Raw genomic sequence first — 13,073 nt, 5'->3', positions numbered from 1 at the left:
GAGACCAAGCACCAGAAGAGGCCTCTGATGCTGAGGGAAGATTATTACAAAACACAGGTGAACTTTCAGAAAAGGAGCCTTCGATTTCAGAACTTGGTCCCTGCCCAGGCTCTGATGTATGTTGGGCTGCATTTTGTTGATCTCCATCCCTGTCACCCGCCAGGGCAAGAGGTTTGGCCACAATTATATTTTAGTGACTACAGGCTGGGGAGCTTGGAGGAGAGTGTGTTACTTGGCATTGAGCTGTGAGGCAGGCCCGGCCCAGATGAGCACAAAGAGCCAGGGCCGGTGAGCTGTCTGTGGATCCTCAGGGTAGAAGCCTAAAAGAGATCCAGAGGAAGTAGTTATAGCAGGACACTATGTCAGAGGAAGGGGACCGGGCCTGGGTTTGGGTAGGAAAAAGACCCCACTGGCCAGCGCTGTACTGACTGATGGCACTGTTGCCTGAGGAGGCTGCATCTGCCAGGGACAAATGAATGCAGCCCGGGCCCCTGAAAACGCTCCCACCCTGACAGCCCTCCTGTCCACTGCACAGCCCTAAGACCAGGGTTTTCCACCAAAGGCAGACCCCGGGACCAAAGGGACGGGAGAGACTTTGTCAGCCTTTGGGGAAAAGGTCATATTTATAAATAAATTGCATTTCCTGGTTTTTACCATATGGGACACTGCCATAGTGTAGGAAGCTACTGATGTGTCCTTAAAATCTCCCAATGCACCATTGCTGAGTGGCCACTAAGAGGTGCGGGAGCAACAGATGTTATATGTCTGCACCAGAAGCTCCCAGACAAAACAGCAAAATGTGCTTTCTCTTCCTAGAAGCCAGAGACATGTATACAGACACGTACCCCGGTGATTGTCCTTTCTTGTATGTACTAGGAAGACACTATAAGACGGATAGAGGTGAGAAGGGCTTTTAGGTGGGGCTGAGGGACAAGGGAGGGCAGCCAGTCCATGGCCCCACATGAACCATGACTTGGGTGGAGATGAGCTTTGTGGGCACTACATCGATCGCTGGGCACGGGAAAAACTGCAGAGGCCATCCTGATCCCGGGCACCAGGAGAGGGCAAAGACTGTGAGGGCTCTTGCCGTCACCAACACCACTTGGAGCCTGGCACCAGGCTTGGAAGGGGCCCAGGTTTGCAGATGTTGGTGGCTGGCCACAGCCCACCAGTCCCAGGCTGTCTGAGGTTGTCAGCGGCTCCAACAATGGCTTCCATTTTCCTGGCCAGCAGGCAGAGGAGTAAAACACAAGCTCAATCACAAACAGTCTCCCACAGGTCAGAAAAAGAATCGTTTAAGGAAAATTCTGAGCAAAGTTTGTTCCATGAGTCAGCTCAGCAGAGTGAGGGACTAAGCTAACTACGTTGTCCTTGGACGCACTGACATGGGGACAAGGGCCTCAAGGAGGAGGAGGCTGTGAGGAAACATCCTCACAGGAAGTGCTAGGGCCGCACCTGGGTGGGAGCTCAGGGCCTGCAGGGGGGCATAAAGACAGGGTGGGGAGGCCCCAGGCGGCCCTGGCTGAGAAAGGAAGAACCCCATATTCTTCCTTTATGGGCTGTGCCCTCCTCCTCGTCCTGCATCTCTGGTGATGCACCGGTTGGAACCATTCTACCTGAAGTCCTGAGGCCACCTGTCCCTAGGTCCAGGGCCTCTTGCCGGTGTCCTCCCTTCCTGTCTCCCCAGCAGCCCTGGGATCAGCCCTCTTCCCCTTCTGCCTCTGGTGTGACCCACTTCGGGTGCTTGTCCCCTTCTCCCAGCTCCTGCCCAGCTCCCTGATGCCCACATCACATTCCCCTGCAAAACCTCTCCTTGTGACCCTGCATGTCCCCCACCTTAGACCCTTCCTCTCAAAGCAGCCCCTGCCTTCTCCTCCTACACCAGAAATACAAACTCATTTCGGGTTCCAAAACAATCTGTGACCTACAGTGACACTGCCTGCCCTGAAACACACAAGGCCACCAGGCCCCTGCCCCAGGCAGAGACTACAGGGCGGCCTCGGTGTGTTCCTGGGGACAGAGCCCTCTGGAGCCATCTCAGGCAGAGGGGCCTCTACCCCTCTGGAGGTGACGGCCAGGCCCTGGAGCTTCCTCACAGCCACATCTGCTTTTCAGGGCAAACTGGACACCTTGTGTGACTTTGTGCAAAGCTGCAACCAGATCCCATTGATGTGGTGTCAGCCCAGGAACGCGGTAAGCAGGGGCACAGGGATGTTCCCTGAGCAGGCGCCCTTTTCTCTTTGCCCTTGGCAGCTGAGCTCAGGGACTATGGGTCAGAGAGCCCTGTCCAGGCATCGGCCGGGAGGATGCCCCAGACGAGGAGACGCGGTGCTCATGAGCCTCCCGTGTGGATTCTGGGTGGGGCGCCTGCATTTCCTTGCTGGTCCCCATCAGAAGGACAAGAAACTTTCTTGGGGAAAGTGTTACCCGGTGCCTCCAAGCTTAAGTGAAAGAGGCTGGAGAAGGAGGCAGGCCAGCAAGTTCTCCTGACCCCCAGCCATCATCCCTCCCCACCGAGCTCCCCAACCTGTGTCTGCTGGATCCACACCCTCATCCTCTGAGACTCTCCTGGGCGGCTCCCTCATGTGCCAGGAATGCTGGAGGGCATGGTGACACCCCCATGTTGTTGACCAACATTGCGTGCTTTTGCCAGCTAGTAGAGTCCCTCCACGTGCCACTGCCTGTGACAGTGGGGAGAAGCCTGCATGTTACAGGTGTCCCCCTTGGAATTTATTAGTTGTGACGGCTAATTGTTAGAGTTCCTCCTATGCCAGCTGCCAGTCTAAGAACTTTCCATAATTTCACATTCAATCCTGCCAGTAACTGTACGTGCAGGTACTACTAATATGCCAGTTTTACCAAGGAGGGACCAAGGCACACAGAAATCAAGCAACTTGCCCCAGGTCACAGAACCTGGGAGTGGCAGAGCTGGACTTGAACCCCAGGGCCTGCCACCACCCTTCTCACTGCCCTGCCCCCATCAGGTCAGCACTCATGAAACCATAATGGTTTCCCCAAAACCAATGCAGGGCTCAGAATTAGGGCCCATGAAGAGCATGCTCCTGGCTTGCCTGGGACTCATGTGCCTAAGCTTCCCCATGATCAGAACCTCAGACTGGGCCAGGTGCCTGGAGGACGTGGTGTCCCCAGTATCTATAGTGAGGGCTGCATTAGTCATTTGCTTGGTTCAGGCAAGCATGACTGTCCCTGGTGGTCAGGTGAGCATTAGGAGTCCTGGGCACGCCTGGGGGTGGGGACCCTGCTGAGGAGACTCATGGATGTGTGCTGACACCCAGCAGGGCCATGTCTGCTGTCAGAGGTTTCAAGGCTCCTCAGGAGACCACTGGGCTCCTGGCTCTGGGTCTGAACAGAACTCGCGGTCCCAGCCATGTTTGCACAGACGCCCATTCTGCATCTGGATCTCCTGGAGCCTCTTCCAGGGCCACAGCCCCATTATGGTCGCTAGCACCACACCGGCCTTGTGCCCTGAACCCACCCAGCCACGTCCACTCCGGGCAGAGGGACAGAGCAAGACATGGAGGGAGGCCCAAGACCAGAGGGAGGACAAGGGAGAGATACCAGAAAGGGCCATCCTACCCCATCGAGGGGAGGGCAGGGGCACTGGGCACCTTCTGATATGGTCCCTTTCCCAACCCCTACTGGGAGTGTCATGGATTGTGGGGCACTTGCAGCTGCCCAGCGCTCTGCCAGGCCCCTACCATGCCAGCTCTGGAGTCAGCCCAGTATTCTTTCAAGCTGAGAATGGCAGTGACCCCGTTTGTTTGCTGATGGGAAAACAGTCCTGAGAGGCCAGCAAAGTCACAGAGGCCACCCAGAGAGCAAGTGGCAACACCCAGGGCCATCTAAAGTAACCCTCCTCATCCTGAGCAGAGCTGGGAGCCCATAAGTAGGCCCTTTGGGTGTGGGCTCCCTTCCCACTCCTGGGTCCCTCCCATGTGACTTTGTCCCTCTGACCATCCTCCTGGAGACCCGAGTGTAGCTGTTTTCTTCAGGACCATCTCTCCCTACGCACATATACAGGATGACCCAACAAGACTCAGTCTACTTTCTTAATTTTGAGTCAAACCCTGGCTCCCATCTGAGGTCCTGATTCTCTTCCTTTGTTGCTTTATCCCAGGGGAGCCCATTAACTCACCAACAGGACCACTGCTAGGTCCGCCAGGAAATTGGGCCAACAGTGGCCAACCTTACCCTCCCCCACTGCACATGGTGCACGGTCACAGAGCTGTGTCCCAGTGTACATACCCTGCGTGTCCCCCACACAACGCCCTGTGCACAGCGTCTCCTTTCCTCCTCACAGCCACCCCGCAGGGACCACACCTGCCAGTGACACAGAGCTTCCCGAGGCCAGACACTGTTCTAAGTGTTTAATACAACTAACTCTTTCATCCCCCCCAAAAATCCATGGGGAGAAAGCCGAGGCCCCACACAGTTAAGTCTCCTGCCCAGAAGCCCTAGGGCCCGCATCAGGAGCTGACGCCTCACTGCCAGCCTGGCTCCTTCTCTTCTAGCAAGGTGGTCACTTCTCTGCATGTCACAGCTGTGGAAACTGAGCGCCTGAATTTTAGTGATGGACTCAATGTGACGGGGCTGTGGAGAGGTGCGGCAGGGCAGGTGATGACCCCCGGAAGGTTCACGTACAAGTCTAGGCTCCAACACCCATATCCTGCTGCCAGGGTCATAGGGAAACATCTGGACTCTGTCCACAGAGTCCACAGAGTCCATCTGTCCACAGCACAGTGTGTTATATATGCAAACAATTGTGAATGTCACTATGTTATTTTGATGGTATGCTGATAACAGACCTCCTTCTAAATATGAGCTCATGTATGTTTGCTGGGAAAGTGTTCTTCCATGGAACAATTAGAACCTGGATACAGATCGGCCTTATGATGTATTCATGCCAAGGAGCTCCTGAGTCCTCTGTCCTTGCCCATGGCACGGAGGGAGCTCCATCAGGGAGGGGGGTGTGACAAAGCTGGGACGTAGTTTCCCCTCTCCAGGAAGACTGAACTTGATAGCTGTCTGTCAAGCCAGTGAACTTTGAGAAGATCTCAGATCATAACCTTGGGGTTGTGATGCAGCTGGCTTTCCTGGGCTCTGCAACCCTCTCCTCCCCCTGACCCAAAACTCAAAGACACACACACGCTCACACACACACACACACACACACACACACACAGGCAACCCAAGCATGTGCAAGGACATGCTGACACATGCACACATTCCCCATGAAGTAGCAGGAAACGAGGTAATGGAGCCCATGCCCCAAAGCATGGAGATTCGGGCTAGCAGTCACCAATTTGCCAGTGGATCCAAGGTTAGTCCCTTCACTGTGCAGCACTGAACTGATGTAAACAGTAATTGGTCACTGCCTTAGGTCATCAAATGGTAGGAAGGCAGAGAGGAAGGAGACTCGCCTCCACCCCCAGACCCCTCCACTCAGCCCATGACACTTGCAACACAGTCTCAGGGTCTCTCTGGCCCTCCGCGTTCCCCCTGCCACGTGGGGCCCCTCTTTTCTCCCAGCAGTCCATGGGAAGATGCAGCCTGCAGCTCCCGGAGATGGACTCAGGCGTGGGAGACAGGACGGGCCTCCGCACAGGTGCCCCACAGTCATCCCTTGATGAAATCATAGAGATCCCACAGTGGTTGCTAGGTCTAGATAATCTGTTTATGCTCAGGAGTAAATAAGCAGAAATAAAGGAGCCTGAAATAAAGATAAAGATTCCAATCTGTTCTTAGCAGCAGCACACCCATGCACATGTGTAACGCAAATGTACTGACCTATAATGAAACCACAAACCTTCACTCACTGCTATAACAGAAGATTTGAATATGTGAAAACCTAGACCACATCGTCAGCTTTTCCCAAAGGAGCTCATGGTCTTAGCTCTCTTTTGGTGTAATTGTAATGAACATGCTTAGGGAACTTGATCAAACTCATTTAAAATTCTCCTCTAAAAATAGACATTTAAGAATTTTTGAAAAAGTAAGCAATGCAAGATTTACCTTATCCTATACTAAAACATTAAGCTCCAGCAATTTAAAGAATAAATATAATGATCCTATAGAATAATGGTCTCAATTCAACTAAACACTTATACACTGGAAGCGATTGTATAAATAAGGAATGGCCCCAGTTGGTGAGAGTATGTGTGTTTGCACATCTGTGTGAGCATGTGAACTTGAGAGTACTCACATATGTTTAATTATTAACATGATATTTTTTTGGTTTTATCTTTTTTTTGTTATGTTTTTTCATTTATATACAAGTTATATAACATATAGTGTAATAATGGTCTCAGGAGTAAAGTTTAGTGATTCATCACTTACATATAACACCCACTGCTCATCCCAAAAGGTGTCCTTCTTACTGCCTCTTGCCCATTTAGCCCAACCCCCCACCCAGAACCCCTCCAACAACCCTCAGTTTGGTCTCTGTATTTAAGAGTCTCTTATGGTTTGTCTCCCTGTTTTTATTTTTGCTTCCCTTCCCTTGTGTTCATCTGTTTTGTATCTTACATTCCACATATGAGTGAAGTCATATTTTTGTCTTTCTCTGATGAATTTCCCTTAGCATAATACACTCTAGTTCCATCCACATTTTTGCAAATGATAAGGTTTCATTCTTTTTGATTGCCAAGTAATAGTCCAGTGTGTGTGTGTGTGTGTGTGTGTGTGTGTGTGTGTGTATACATATATATACATACTACATCTTTATCCATTCATCAGTCGAACGACATGTGGGCTTTTTCCATAATTTGGCTATTGTTGATGGTGCTGCTGTAAACATTGGGGTGCGTGTACCCACTTTGAATCAGCAATTTTGTATTCTTTGGATAAATACCTAGTAGTGCAATTGCTGGGTCATAGGGTAGTTCTATTTTTAATTTTTTGAGGAACCTCCATACTGTTTTCCAGAGTGGCTACACACATTTGCATTTCCACCAGCAGTGCAAAAGGGTTCCTCTTTCTCCACACCCTTGCCAATATCTGTTCATCTGTTGTTTCCTAAATTGTTAACTCTAGCCATTCTGTGATGTGTGAAGTGGTATCTCATTATGGTTTTGATTGTATTTCCCTGATGATGAGGGATGTTGAGCATTTTTTCATGTGTCAGTTAGCCATATGGATGTCTTCTTTGGAAAATTGTCTATTCATGTCTTTTGCCCATTTCTTTACTGGATTATTTGTTTTTTGGGTGTTGAGTTTGATAAGGTCTTTATAGATTTTGGATACTAACCCTTTATCTGATATGTCATTTGAAAATGTCTTCTCCAATTCTGTCAGTCGCCTTTTAGTTTTGCTGATTATTTCCTATTCTGTGCAGAAGCTTTTTACCTTGATGAGGTCCCAATAGTTCATTTTCGCTTCTGTTTCCCTTACCTCTAGAGACATGTCCGGTAAGAAGTTGCTGCGGCCAAGGTCAAAGAGGTTGTTGCCTTTTTCTCCTGTAGGAATTTGATGGCTTCCTGTCTTACATTTAGGTCTTTCATCCATTTTGAGTTTATTTTTGTGTATGGTGTAAGAAAGTGGTCCAGGTTCATTCTTCTGAATGTCGCTGTCCAGTTTTCCCAGCACCATTTGCTGAAGAGAATCTTTTTTCCATTGGCTATTCTTTCCTGTTTTTTTCAAAGATTAGTTGGCCATATGTTTGTGGGTCCATTTCTGGGCTCTCTATTCTGTTCCATTGATCTGAATCTCTGTTCTTCTGCCAGTACCATACTGTCTTGATGACAATAGCTTTGTAATACAGCTTGAAGTGAGGGATTGTGATGCCTCCAGCTTTGGTTTTCTTTTTCAAGATTGCTTTGCTATTTGGAGTCTTTTCTGTAACATGATTTTTTTTTTAATTTGGCAAGCTCTTGGGGAAAAATACAAATTAAAGCACATTTAACAACATACCAACATAAATTCCAAGTAGCTTTGAAAGTTAAATATTTAAAAAGCTTTAACTCGTAGTAGTAATAGAATAAAATGCAAACAAATATTTATTTAAGGTTAGGTGTCTAGGTAAGTATTAAACCAGAGGAAGGAAATCACAAAAGTTCGTATTCACAGATTGAACTGTATCCATTAATTCAACAAAGATTTATTGCATGTCAGGTGCTGAGAGACAGAAGTTAGGCAGAAAAAAGCTATCTCCTGTCAGGAAGAGGGGGTAGGAGCCATGTCATGCATTTCTTTTGAAGAGTATCAGGTGGTGAAAAACACTGTCTAGAGACTTGAAAGTCATGAGTATGCCTAGTGCCTGGTTGCCAGAGCAGAATCTCAGTGACAGTACATTTAAGCTGAGAGCCAATTGATAAGAAGTCCATAGAGTGAAAATCAGAAGTCCTTCCAAGAAGATAAAAGAGCCAAGCAATTCTTCAGGGCTTTGGGTCTTGGAACATGGAAAGGCTGAAAAGTCAGTCTTGAAAGGTGGTTAGGAATCCCCTAGGCAGGCCAGATAAAAAAGGCACTCCACAGAGACAGAACAACCTGAGCAAAAACTGATAAATGGGAACTTAGTGGTTCTGAGAAAGACTTTTATCAGATTGCTTGCATCCTAAGCTCCAGAGCACAGCCTTATGAGAAACCTAACTAATCTTTTTTTTTAAATTTTTTTTTAACGTTTATTTATTTTTGGGACAGAGAGAGACAGAGCACGAACGGGGGAGGGGCAGAGAGAGAGGGAGACACAGAATCAGAAGCAGGCTCCAGGCTCTGAGCCATCAGCCCAGAGCCCGACGTGGGGCTCGAACTCACGGACTGCGAGATCGTGACCTGAGCCAAAGTCGGACGTCTAACCGACTGAGCCACCCAGGCGCCCCAAGAAACCTACCTAATCTTTAATAGTCCAGGCTCTCTATTTGCCTTCATGCTTACAAGATTGCTTCTGGAGCTCCAGCTATCACATCCACATTCCAGGGAGAAAGATGGAGGAAAGGCACAGGGGCTTTCTACAAATCACTGCCCAACAACCCCATCTTCCTTCCATTGGCCAGAGTTGATTTATATGGCCATCTTGATCAGCAAGGGAGACTTGGAAATGTCATTTTACAGCTGAGTGCATTGGCTCCCCCAACAAAATCAGGTCTTTGTTACCAAGGAATACAGGAAGAATGGACATGGCCATTCCCCACTCACCACATTAAAGATTTTAGCCCCATATTAAGGATGGGAAAATAGTTACCAAGATACCAAGTGACTTGCCTGTGGTCAGAGACACAATAGGAACCAGCTCCTTCCCCTTCACATAGAGTGTGCAATATTTAGTGCTTTTCCAAATCAACTTTTCACAGAAAGGCATAATAACCCAGAGAAACTTGGAGAGAAACCTGTGTGTCTTGCAGCTGTTGTGTGACGTATGGATGGCCTTTGTTGATGTGTGCCCATGGGCAGGATGGGCCTGAAGCTGTCCAGAGCAGAGAGGGATGGGGACCTCTGAAGACAGGCATCCAGTGCATCAGGAACCACTTTTTTCCTGTCTTTCTTCACACCTGCCAGCCCCCTCCCCCACCAGCTTTCTTTGAAGTAAAGTCTTTTCTGTGCAGCCTGTTCTGGGTGGAACACAGCACCCTTGCTACCAGATTAGCATCAGCACACTGGCAAAAGGGAGAACAGGTATTTGGGGAAAAATAAATCCTATGGCAGTGCAGTCATTCTTGTATATGGCCCATGAGCACTTACAGCATCCACACTGAATAGAGGCCTGAATAAACCCGTGTTAAAAATGACAAAGAGCTGTAGCGTCCGGCATTCCCAAGGCCCCTGTATCCTCCTCCGTTCCCAGGAGACTCCAGATCAGGAACATAGCATGGACATGAAGCCTCCCCATTCTGTTCTCTTTGGCTTCTCTTCAGTTCCACTGTGAGTCTGGCTGTGACATTATTGGCTTGACAACTGCTCAGACACAGCATCTCACTCAGCCACAAGTTTGTGCCAGAGGACATGCATTCTCTCATCCAGGAAAAGCCTTTTCTCCTTGTGCTGGAGCCTGTGAGTCTTCATGTGCAGGCTGCCCTAACAGCTGGTTGTGGCCACTGGAAGTCAAGGCAAAAGACCATAGGGAAGAGTGAGACAGGCTACAAATGGGGACATGTAAGGACCATGACAGCAGACATCAGAATTGGGGGGCAGGGGTGCTACAGAAGCCAGGACAAGGGGCCCAGCCCAGGTGGGGCACAGAAGCACCTGTGTGTCATAGCAACAGCTCTCTCCCTATCCTTAGGTCACTCCGTATGTACAGTATTGTTATTAACTGGCCTGTCACCACATGTGTCATTAACACAGCTCTTTTACGTCTGCTGCCTTAATCTCATCCCTGCTGTATCCCTGGCAGCATGATCTGTATTTTCCAGAGAAAAACACTGAGGGTCAAAGCCTACCCAGGCCCCCTCAGGCAAAAGACAGCTGGGCCAGAACAGGTACCCCCTCTCCTGCTTCCTGAGTCTGCCCGCCTCCTCTGTGGATGAAACCCTACTCGTGGCCTGAGCCACTCATAATACATGCACAACACAAGTGGGAGCTGGCAGGGGAATGGTGTGCACAACTCCAAAGATTCAGCATGAATCCTAAACGGGGTGTGCTCTCCAGGCTAAGTCTGCTCTTTCCTCCAGCGCTTTGCATGACTGCTCGCATTGTGAGTCCTGAGTTGAGCAAGTGCACTACTTTCCTGTGCTGCTCTAACAAAGTGTCACCAACTTAGTAGCAGAAAGCAATAGGTTTTCAGTTCCAGAGTTCTCACAGTCCTGGAGCCTGGCAGCGTGAAATGGGTTTTCCTGAGCAGAAATCCAGTTCTCGCCAGAACTGCTCTCGTTTTGGAGGGTCTGGGAATAATCCCCTTCCTGCCTTTTCTACTTTTGGAGCTGCATTCCCAGGGTTCCCTGGCTCCTGGCCCTTTTCTCCATTTATATGTCAGCAGAGCAGCACCTTAAATCTCTCTTCCTCCCCCTCCCAACACCTTCTCCTCTTCGGTGGTTAAATCACCTTCTCACAGGAACCCTGTGGTCGCCTGCAGGCCACCCAGATAACCCGGGATAACCTCCTCATCTCAAGATCCTTAACTTAATCACACCTCAAAGGCCCTTTTCCAGTGTAACCCCAAAACAGCTACAGGTTCCAAGGACCAGGACCTGGGTATCTGTCAGGGCCATTGTTCAAGTGACCACAGCAAGCCAATGAACTAGAAGCTCCTTTGAGAGCAGGGACTGTCCAATTTGGCACTTTGCACCTTGTGCAGCACAGAATGAGCAGTGGGTCATAAGGCCTGAAGGTGCAAGTGTACCTGTTGTGGAGGGGGGTGTGCAAAGACCACACTAAGGAAGGGCCATGCCCAGAGACTGCCCAGTCAGTGTTCCTAAAGGTCTGGCTACCTTGGTGTGCTGGTAGGTTTGTTTGAGTTAAAAGCAGACCCTGTGGCCCTAGAGGAACTACTTGCTAGAAGGGAGCTGGAGGTCTGGGAAAGGCCAACATGGTCTCCCTCCTCTCAGGTGTGCTGCCTATGGAAGATGCAGGCCCTTTCTTATCACTGTCTAGAGTGGCCAGAGATACTGCCAGATGGCCAGTGTGCCCAGGCCACCCTCTTTGGCTTATCTGAGCCTTTCACCCAGGAGTTCTCAGCTGATTCAGAGCTAGGGACAAGGAGGGGATGACAGTAAACTAGGGGCAAAGTTCACTGTCCCGAAGCATCTGTGTTGTTCTTTTCCCAAACCAAGGGGTTCATGTTTGCTGCTGCCTCCACAGCCCATCTCCAGTCCGAGGATGCCCCTAGCTGCCCTTGCCCTGGGAGCCCAGAGCCTGGCCTGAGAGTTGTAGTGAGGACTTAACCCTTCAGCATACATTTGCTGAGGGAGGGGAGTCTGGGCAAGGCTCATGCTGCTGCGGCAGTCAGGCTTTGTTCTTGTTCCTGAGTCTCCCAGTCCAGGGAGGAGCAGACAAGTTCAATACCAGAACAGAAGGAGTCCAGGGTCAGAACACTGGAGCTGCCTGAAGGAGGCAGGGCAGACTCCAACTGAGCCTTGAAATAACAGCCCAGCCTGGAGGCCAGCACCCAGGAAGAGGAAGGGCATCATGAAGGTCCTACCATGTGGGCCCTGATGGGTCATGAGCCTGAACCTCTTGAGCCAAGGGCACCACAGCTTTCTGGTTCTAGCTCCAATGTATTCTCCGTGACTTCTCTCTTCTCTTCCCTGCAGGGTCGATGCCTCAACTTTACCTTAGTGAATCCCCTCTGCAGGCAGTTGCCCTGTGACTCAAACATCTGCCTTACAGCCAGCCAGGAATGCTTCTCTCTCCATAACTGCTGCTCATGGTGCCAACACCCCTCTCCCATATGCTCCCGGCCACCCTCCAGGATGCTGCCACTGCTGCCTCCCCTGCCCACGTGCTCTCCAGAACTACTTTACCACTCCTAGCCCCATAGCCCAGCCTCTAAAACCCCCAAGACCCAAGAATGTTAAGAGCTCTTTGTGTACCAAATTGGACATAGAAATTGAGTCTTGGTTTACGGTCTAAAGGAGTTAAAATTGTTGCTTATCAACAAGAGGCTTTGTTACTTTTTGAGCATTGTGCCACTGTAGGAAATGTATCTATACTCTTTCTGCCAGGATAAAGCACCTTGGTATGTATGGATGCAGACGTGGATGTGCCCCACTCCCCACAGCTTGGTCTTCATCTGTCATGAAGGGCTTGGATGCATGGGGTCTGAGTCAAATTTTGTTCTTTGTAAAAAGCCCAAAATATCTTTGAAATGTGAATGCAACCTGTTTCTCCATTCACTGGCTGTTACTTATCTCTGCTTTAATTTCCTCATTGAAAAGATGGAAATAATGGTGTCTCCTTTACAGAAGTCACCATTTATTGACTACATAAGTGTCTACATGCTGAAGGCTTAATTCTCTTTATTGCATGTAATTTTCCTAACAACCACACATAGGAAGCCACATGTGCATCATCTCCAACCCACCAAATGCCATGTTCTTAAACACAGCCTGCCAGATTCTTGAGACCATTGTGTGTCTAGATTCTGCCAATTGCAGTGTTAGATATCCATACTTCTAGCTCCA

At 49.5% G+C, this 13,073-nt stretch overlaps 1 long non-coding RNA gene across 3 annotated transcripts in view; it reads left to right on the top strand.

Moving 5' to 3' along the window:
- The window catches only part of LOC122201991, a 41,690-nt gene extending 29,326 nt beyond the window's left edge, over positions 1-12,364 (top strand). For all 3 annotated transcript variants that reach the window (XR_006194413.1, XR_006194412.1, XR_006194411.1), the window contains 3 exons: positions 817-900; positions 2,116-2,193; positions 12,204-12,364. This is a non-coding gene — a long non-coding RNA (uncharacterized LOC122201991). The remainder of the gene's footprint in view (positions 1-816; positions 901-2,115; positions 2,194-12,203) is intronic.
- Positions 12,365-13,073: the final 709 nt, after the last annotated feature.

The sequence above is a fragment of the Panthera leo genome, chromosome D2 (genome assembly GCF_018350215.1).
Source record: "Panthera leo isolate Ple1 chromosome D2, P.leo_Ple1_pat1.1, whole genome shotgun sequence".
Taxonomy (NCBI): domain Eukaryota; kingdom Metazoa; phylum Chordata; class Mammalia; order Carnivora; family Felidae; genus Panthera; species Panthera leo.
This window is presented reverse-complemented; position numbering and strand designations above follow the sequence as displayed.